We start from the raw sequence: 8,290 nt of genomic DNA on the forward strand, positions 1-8,290 counted from the left end.
AGAATTCTAGCAGACCTTCAGTGAAGATCAAACTCTAATTCTCTCCAAACTATTCCACAAAATAGAAACAGAAGGAACATTACCAAACTCATTCAATGAAGCAACAGTCACCTTGATACCTAAACCACACAAAGACCCAACCAAAAAAAGAGAACTTCAGACCTGTCTCTCTTATGAACATTCATGCAAAAATACTCAATAAAATACTTGTAATCCAAGAACACATCAAAGATATCATCCACCATGACTAAGTAGGCTTCATCCCAGGCATGCAGGGGTGGTTCAATATATGGAAATCCATCAACGTAATCCACCATATAAACAAACTGAAGGAGAAAAATCACATGATCATCTCCTTAGATGCTGAAAAATCATTTGACAAAATCCAATATCCAATGTTTAAAGTCTTGGAGAAATCAGGAATATAAGGCACATACCTAAACATAGTAAAGGCAATATACAGCAAGCCTATGGCCAACACCAAACTCAATGGAGAGAAACTTAAATCAATCCCACTGAAGTCAGGGACAAGGCAAGGCTTCCCACTCTCTCCATATCTCTTCAACATAGTACTTGAAGTCCTAGCTAGAGCAATAAGACAACTAAAGGAGACCAAGGTGATACAAATCGGAAAGGAAGAAGTCAAAGTATCATTATTTGCAGATGATATGATAGTATGCATGAGTGACCCCAAAAATTCAACCATAGAACTCCTTCAGCTGATAAACACCTTCAGCAAAGTGGCTGGATACAAAATTATCTCAAAAAAATCAGCAGCCCTCCTGTATAAAGACAAAAGGGCTGAGAAAGAAATTAAGGAAACAACATCCTTCACAATAGCCACTAACAACATAAAGTACCTTGGTGTGACTATAACCAAGCAAGTGAAAGACTTGTATGAAAAAAACTTCAAGTCTCTGAAGAATGAAATTGAAGAAGATACCAGAAGATGGAAAGATCTCCCGTGCGCATTGATCGGTAGGATTAACATAGTGAAAATGGCCATATTGCCAAAAGCAATCTACAGTGTTGGTATAATGTTCTTTTGAAATGTATACAGTTACCCTTATTCATTCAAATGCTGATTTCTCCCCTCCCACTCTCTGGTTTCAATCCGGACATTGCTTTGTGATACTTATTCTAAGCATCCTGTCTCAACTGTGTGTAAACAGGCCAAAATAAAGCAACTAGACACAATGTTGAACGATGGGAGGAGCCAGAGGGAGGAAAGGAGTGGGAGGAGAGAGGGTGAGAGAGCAGAGCTTGGGAGAGAGAGCTAGGACAGCAGAGCTGAAGGACAGATCTTGGAACTACGTGGAGATGGACTGGACATAATATTTCACAAAAAGCAAGTGAAATGTGGGAAATCTAAATGTTAGGAAACTATGAGGGCTTGGAGGTTTAGGATGGAGTAAATATTGCCCAGCATCGTGTTCTAGGTTAATTAAATAAATCATGGTCTCTGTATGGTGATTTGGTTATACAGCTGTTTAGACTAACAGCAGCATTACCAGAAGATATATCAATAGTAAATATTAATCACCGCCTACAACACTACAGATTCAATGCAATTCTTATAAAAATACCAACACAATTCTATACAGACCTCGAAAGAACAATTCTCAACTTCATATGGAAAAATAAAAAACCCAAAATTGCCAAAACGATCCTGTACAACAATGCATCATCTGGAGGTATCTCCATCCCTGATCCTAAGCTGTACTACAGAGCAATAGTAATAAAAACTGCATGGTATTGGCATAGAAACAGAATGGTGGATCAAGGGAATCAAATAAAAGACCCAGAAATAAACCCACACACCTACAGATACTTGATTTTTTACAAAAAAGCCAAAACCATACAATGGAATAAAGACAGCATCTTCAACAAATGGTGCTGGTCTAACTGGATGACTACATTTAGAAAAATGCAAATAGATCTATATTTATCATGCTGCACAAAACTAAAGTCCAAGTGGATCAAAGACCTTAACATAAAACCTAGACACGGTAAATTGGTTAGAAGAAAAAGTGGGAAAGAGCCTAGAATTCATTGGCACAGGAGACAACTTCCTGAACAGAACACCAACAGCACAGGCTCTAAGAGCAACAATCAATAAATGGGACCTCATGAAACTGAAAAGCTTCTGTAAAGCAAAGGACACTGTCATCAGAACAAAACAACAGCCTATAGACTGGAAAAATATCTTTACCAACCCTATATCTGACAGAGGGCAAATATCCAGAACATATAAAGAATTCAAGAAGTTAAAAAAAAAAAAAAAAGAAAGAAAAAAAGCAACAAATCAAGTAATCCAATTAAAAAATGGGATACAGTGCTGAACAGAAATTCTCAATTGAATACTGAATTGAAGAGAAACACTTAAAGAAATGCTCAACATCCTTAGCCATTAGGGAGATGCAAATCAAAATGACCCTGAGATTTCACCTTACACCCGTCAGAATGGCTAAGATTAAAAACTCAAGTGACAATACATGCTGGAGAGGATGTGGAGAAAGGAGAACCCTCCTCCACTGCTGGTAGGAATGTAAACTTGTACAACCACTTTGGAAATCAATCTGGTGCCTTCTCAGACAATTAGGAATAGCACTTCCTCAAGATCCAGCTATACCACTCCTAGGCATATATCCAAAAGATGCTCAAGTACACAACAAGGACATTTCCACAACCATGTTCATAGCAGCTTTATTTGTAATAGCCAGAACCATTGATGGACAACCCAGATGTCCATCAATGGAGGAATGGATACAGAAATGATGGTACATTTATACAATGGAATACTACTCAGCAATTAAAAACAAGGAAATCATGAAATTTGCAGGCAAATGGTGGGATCTAGAAAAGATCATCTTGAATGAGGTATCCCAGAAGCAGAAAGACACACATGGTATATACTTACTTATAAGTGGATATTAGACATATAATATAGGGTCATCATACTAAAATCTGTACACCTAAAGAAGCTAGGCAATAAGGAGGACCCTCGGTAATATGCTAAATCCTCTCTCAGAAAGGCAAATGGGATGGACATTGGAAGAGGGAGAAAACAGGAAACAGGATAAGAGCCTACCCCAGAGGACCTCTGAAAGCCTCTACCCAGCAGTGTATCCAAGCAGATGCTGAGACTCATAATCAAACCTTGGGTAGAGTGCAGGGAATCTTATGAAAGAAGGGGGAGATAGAAAGACCTGGAGGGGACAGGAGCTCCACAAGGACCAAATGTATCTGGGCACAGGGATCTTTTCTGAGACTGACACTCCACCAAGGACCATGTATGGATATAACCTAGAACCTCTGCTCGGATGTAGCCCATGGTAGCTCAGTAACCAATTAGTTTCCCATAGTAAGGGGAACAGGGACTATTTTTGACAAGAACTCAATGGCAGGTTCTTTGACCTCTCCACCTCCCAAGGGAGGAGCAGTCCTGCTAGGCCACAGAGGAGGACTTTGCAGCCAGTCCTGAAGATATCTGATAAAACAGGGTCAGATGAAAGGGGAGGAGGTCCTCCCAAATCAGTGAACTTGGAAAGGGGCAGGAAGGAGATGAGGGAGGGAGGGAGAGAGAGAGAATGAAGGAGTGGGATACAGCTGGGTTACAGAGTTAATAAAATGTAACTAATAATAAAAAAATTAAAAAAAAATTTAAAAAAAGAATAAGAAGGAAAAAAAAAGAATCCAGAGCTTACATGTGGAAACTCACATATTATTTTTAGTATAAATTTAATTGAAGTAAAATTACATTACTTCTCCCTTCCTTTTCTACCCACAGTCTATCCAAGACAATCTTCTTCCAACCTCTCCCTTGAAGTGTCAATGGCAGAAGGGATACTGTTTGGAGCCTTTGGCAGGCCCCTGTAGGTGAATCACAGAAGAGCCATCTGGGATTTTGGAGTGAGAATCTACCATCATCTGCAGACAACTATTCTCCCTTTGAAAGACAGCTCTTGGCCTGCTATTAATGGAAACTGAACATTTGACAAGAGGTCACCAAGTTACCATGCAACCTAAACTGTCCATTGTGAGATAGGTATTATCAGACCTACCAAGTCAAAAAATAGGCTGTGCACAGCAGCAATCTATGATCAGAGGAAGCAGGTCCTGAAGGCAAAAGCAAGTTACATGAAGAAGTTGCCAGGATGCCTGTATCTTCTTCTCCCGTGACAGTGCCACCTGCTGCCGAGCCTGCACTTACAGCCTCGTGTGCCCTATGGTCAGCTGAGGGGAAGAACACTTGGCTGGGTCACTGACGGCTCTGCAGCTTAGACAGGCGCCAGAAGTGGACAGCGGCAGCACTGTAATTCCTTTCTGGGACAAGGCTGAGAGACACCAGTGAAGGGACATCTTCACAGCGGGCGGCACTTCGGACAGAACAAATAGTCATACATTTTTCCAACTGTGTTGAGCTTTATTAAAAATAAATGAGATTTCATGAAACTGAGAAACTTCTGTAAGTCAGAGGACACTGTCAATAGAACAAAACGGCAGCTGACAGACTGGGAAAAGATCTTCACCAACCCTACATCAGACAGACGGTTAATATCTGAAACATACAAAGAACTTAGGAAATTGAACATCAACAAATCAAGTAATCCAATTAAAAAATGGGGTATAGAGCTAAACTGAAAATTCACAACAGAGGAATCTCAAATGGCTGAGAAGCACTTAAAGAAATGCTCAATGTCCTTAGTCATCAGAGAAATGCAAATTAAAACAACGCTAAGATTCCATCTTACACCAGTCAGAGTGGCTGATCAAAAACTCAAGTGACAACACATGCTAGCAAGGATGTGTGGAAAGAGGAACCCTCTTCCATTGCTGGTGGGAGTGTAAAGTTGTACAACCACTTTGGAAATCAATCTGGTGCTTCCTCAGAAAATTAGGAATAGTTCTACCTCAAGACCCAACTATACCACTCCTAGGCATATAGCCAAAAGATGCTCAAGTACACAACATGGACATTTTTCAATTATGTTCATAGCAGTTTTATTTGTAATAGCCAGAAACTGGACATAACCTAGATGTCCTTCAACAGAAGAATGGATACAGAATTGTGGTAACTTTACACAATGGAATACTACCCAACTATTAAAAACAAAGAAATCATGAAATCTGCATGCAAATGGATGAAACTAGAAAAGATCATCCTGAGTGAGGAAATCCAGACCCAGAAAGAGCACATGGTATGTACTCACTTATAAGTAGATATTAGACCTATAGTACAGGATAGCCATACTACAATCCACAGACCCCTAGAAGCTAAGTAACAAGGAGGAACCAGGGGAGGATGCTGGAATGTCACCAGAAGAGGAAACAATAGACAGCAAAAGTGGATGAAGGGAGGGAACCTGGATAGGAGATGGAATTGGGAGGGAATCAAGGGTGGGAATCAGATGTGGGAAGAACGGGGAAGGGGTCGGTGAGAGGGCTGGGAACAAGAAGGGAAACTGAGGGGGGACATCTCTTTGTCAAGCTGGAGGCCTGGGACCGGGCAGGCTCCTGGGAGGACATGGGTGTAACTCTAGCTGAGACTCCCAACATGTGGGAACATGAAGACTGAAGTGACCACATCGTAGCCAGGCAGGACTAGTGGGGGAGGGAACAAGAATCCACTGACAAAACCTGTGATCCAAAATCACCCTGCCTACAAGAATCGCAGGGATAAAGAGGGAACAAAGATTGAGGGGAAAGTCCTACCAATAATTGGCCCACCCTGAGACCCACCCTGTGGTAGAGAGCCAGCCCCTGACAGTTAATGATGCTCTGCTATGCTTGCAGACCGGAGCCTGACTTAACTGTAGTCTGGGAGGCTCCAGCCCTTACAGCCAAGCATGGGGCAGAGCTCCGGGGGTCCTGTGGAAGTGTTGGGGGAAAGATGGAAGGACCTGGAGGGGACAGGAACCTCACAAGAAGACCAACAGAGACAACTAACCCAGTTCCATGGGGGCTTTCAGAGACTGAGACATCAATTAAGGAGCATGCATGGTCTGAACCTAGGCTCCCTGCACACATGTAGCTAATGGGCTGCTTGGTCTTCATATGGGGTGCCTGGTGAGTGGAGGCGGTGGGGGGAACTGTTTCTCACATGGACTCTATTGCCTGCTTTTGGATCACTTCTCCCTGGCAGGGCTGCTTTGCCTGGCCTCACGGGATGAGGATATGCTCAGTCCTGATGTGACTTGATGTGCTGGGGAGGGTTGATACGGGGGGAGCTCCCCTTTTCTGGGGGAAAGAGAGAGGGGAAGCGGGAAGTAGGGGCTAGGAGGAGAGGAGGGAGGGCATCCTTGGGATATAAAATAAATGAAAAAAGAAAATTTAAAAATAAAATAAATACTTTTCATAAACAATCATGGCATTTCAGCAGGACATGGGCAGACAATCATTAACAGTATATAAAAACTTCCAAACTCCCTTCTTGTATAGACTGCCAAAATCAGAAAGCCACTATAAAACCCAGTGAAATCTTCAGTCAATGCCTTGAAAAGTGGGAAGTGTCTTAGGGTGAGGATTGACATTTCACATTAAGGATGTTGTTTAACAACTTTTCACAAGCCGACCCTGATTTTCAGGAAATTAAATGAAAATGACAGAATTATCAATCTGAAGATCCACCATCTTTTACAAAAGGAACCACCCCTCTTTTGAGGACACTCGATGATGTCACTGCAAAGTCCAGATCGCCCAATACACTAGAAAACCAATGTTGGGGGTCAGGATCTAACAGGTCTCTGGTTTCAAGGGAGTTAAGTCAATGTTGATGGTACAGGGGGAGGATACAAAAATGAATTTCGAGTTTTCCCACACCACAAGGCATTTTGTGCCATAGTGACCACATATGTCAACACCAGGATTTTCTCCTGGGAGCCAACAGGAGTCTTTCAAAGGTATCAGGGAAAGATGTTTTCCATCATCAATCCAGCTTGGGAGACATTTTGTTAGTGACACGTGTTTCTTCCCCACAAAACAATGAAGTGTTCTGTGTGCTAACATCATAGCTTTAAAAAAAAGTAAAACAAAATTCTGCATTTTCATAACGCTTGATAAAAAAAATAGTATTTCAAACTGCTGTCACCAGAAGCACAGTTATTAAAAAATGCACACACATCACTCGGCATCTCCAGCACCTTCAGCTTTCTGTGTCTGGTCTGTTTTGGCGTCTCCATTTTCCACAGGATTAGTCACATCCTTCCTGGCATCAGCTTTCCCCTTCTTCCCTTGGGTACCTTCTTTCCCTCCGTTTTAGGCTTGGGCTCTGGCTTTGGAGGAGCAGGTGGCGCAGACAACCTTGCAGCTCTTCTCTGTGGCTCCTGCTTCACCTTGGCTTTCTCTCTTTTAGCATTCCCCGCAGCCTTTTTTGGGCATGATGGTGGCACTGAATGTGGGGATATATCGGCACTCAGGTTTGTCCATCCAGGGTTGTTCTTGCTGCTGCTTCACACTGCTCCTGGTCATACATTTTGTTTGGAAGGAGAAGTGGTTAGTTGTGATTGTTCATTGATTCATTGGCTGTAGGCGATGGATTAGTGTTGGAGCAAAGCATGAAAGACCTTGCACCTACAGATTTCCAGAGAAATGAGGAATGTTAAGCATACACGATTGTCTTTCCAGTGGAAAAGGTGTAAACAAACAACCTGTACTTCCATCCAAAAGCTATAAATTGAAAGTGATTTATAGCCTGGTGATGGGCATTACCTGCTGGGCCAGGCCATATTTAAGCTCCAGGACCAGAGTGGCTAGTAATCTAAATGACCCTTACAGCCAGGAGCTCCCCAAGCCTTCACAACCAGGACTAGAGACACCTATAGTCTAAATTACCCTTACATTAGCTGTATAGTCAGAGGCTCACCCAAGCTCCCACATCCAGAAACAAAGGTGGCTGATAGCTCAAATGACTGTGCTATCTATACGGCTGAGACAAGGCCATTTCCAATATTGCATAAAATTGGGCTCGGTGGTGTACATGTACCTATAATCCTAGTACTTGGGAAGTGGAGGTAGGAGGATCAAAAGTTCAGTTACATGTTTACATGGTGAGTTCAAAGCCAGCCTGGGCCACATGAGACCATTTCATGTCCATATGAGACCCTGTCTTAGTGGGAGGGTGAGACTAAAGTCACACAAATTTTATTATAGTATGTTTTTATAATTGCCCTGTTTACAACTTATTGTCAACCTCTTTCTGTGCATAATTTGTAAATTAAACTTTATCATATGTATATAAGAAAACATATATATATATATATATATATATATATATATATATATATATATA

At 41.8% G+C, this 8,290-nt stretch overlaps 1 pseudogene; it reads right to left on the reverse strand.

The window, feature by feature from the left end:
* Positions 1–7,094: 7,094 nt before the first annotated feature.
* LOC129685304 (non-histone chromosomal protein HMG-17-like) overlaps positions 7,095–8,290 on the reverse strand; it is a 2,210-nt pseudogene continuing 1,014 nt past the window's right edge.

Source organism: Psammomys obesus, unplaced genomic scaffold, assembly GCF_907164565.1.
Source record: "Psammomys obesus unplaced genomic scaffold, mPsaObe1.curated_primary_1811, whole genome shotgun sequence".
NCBI classification, from domain to species: Eukaryota; Metazoa; Chordata; class Mammalia; order Rodentia; family Muridae; genus Psammomys; species Psammomys obesus.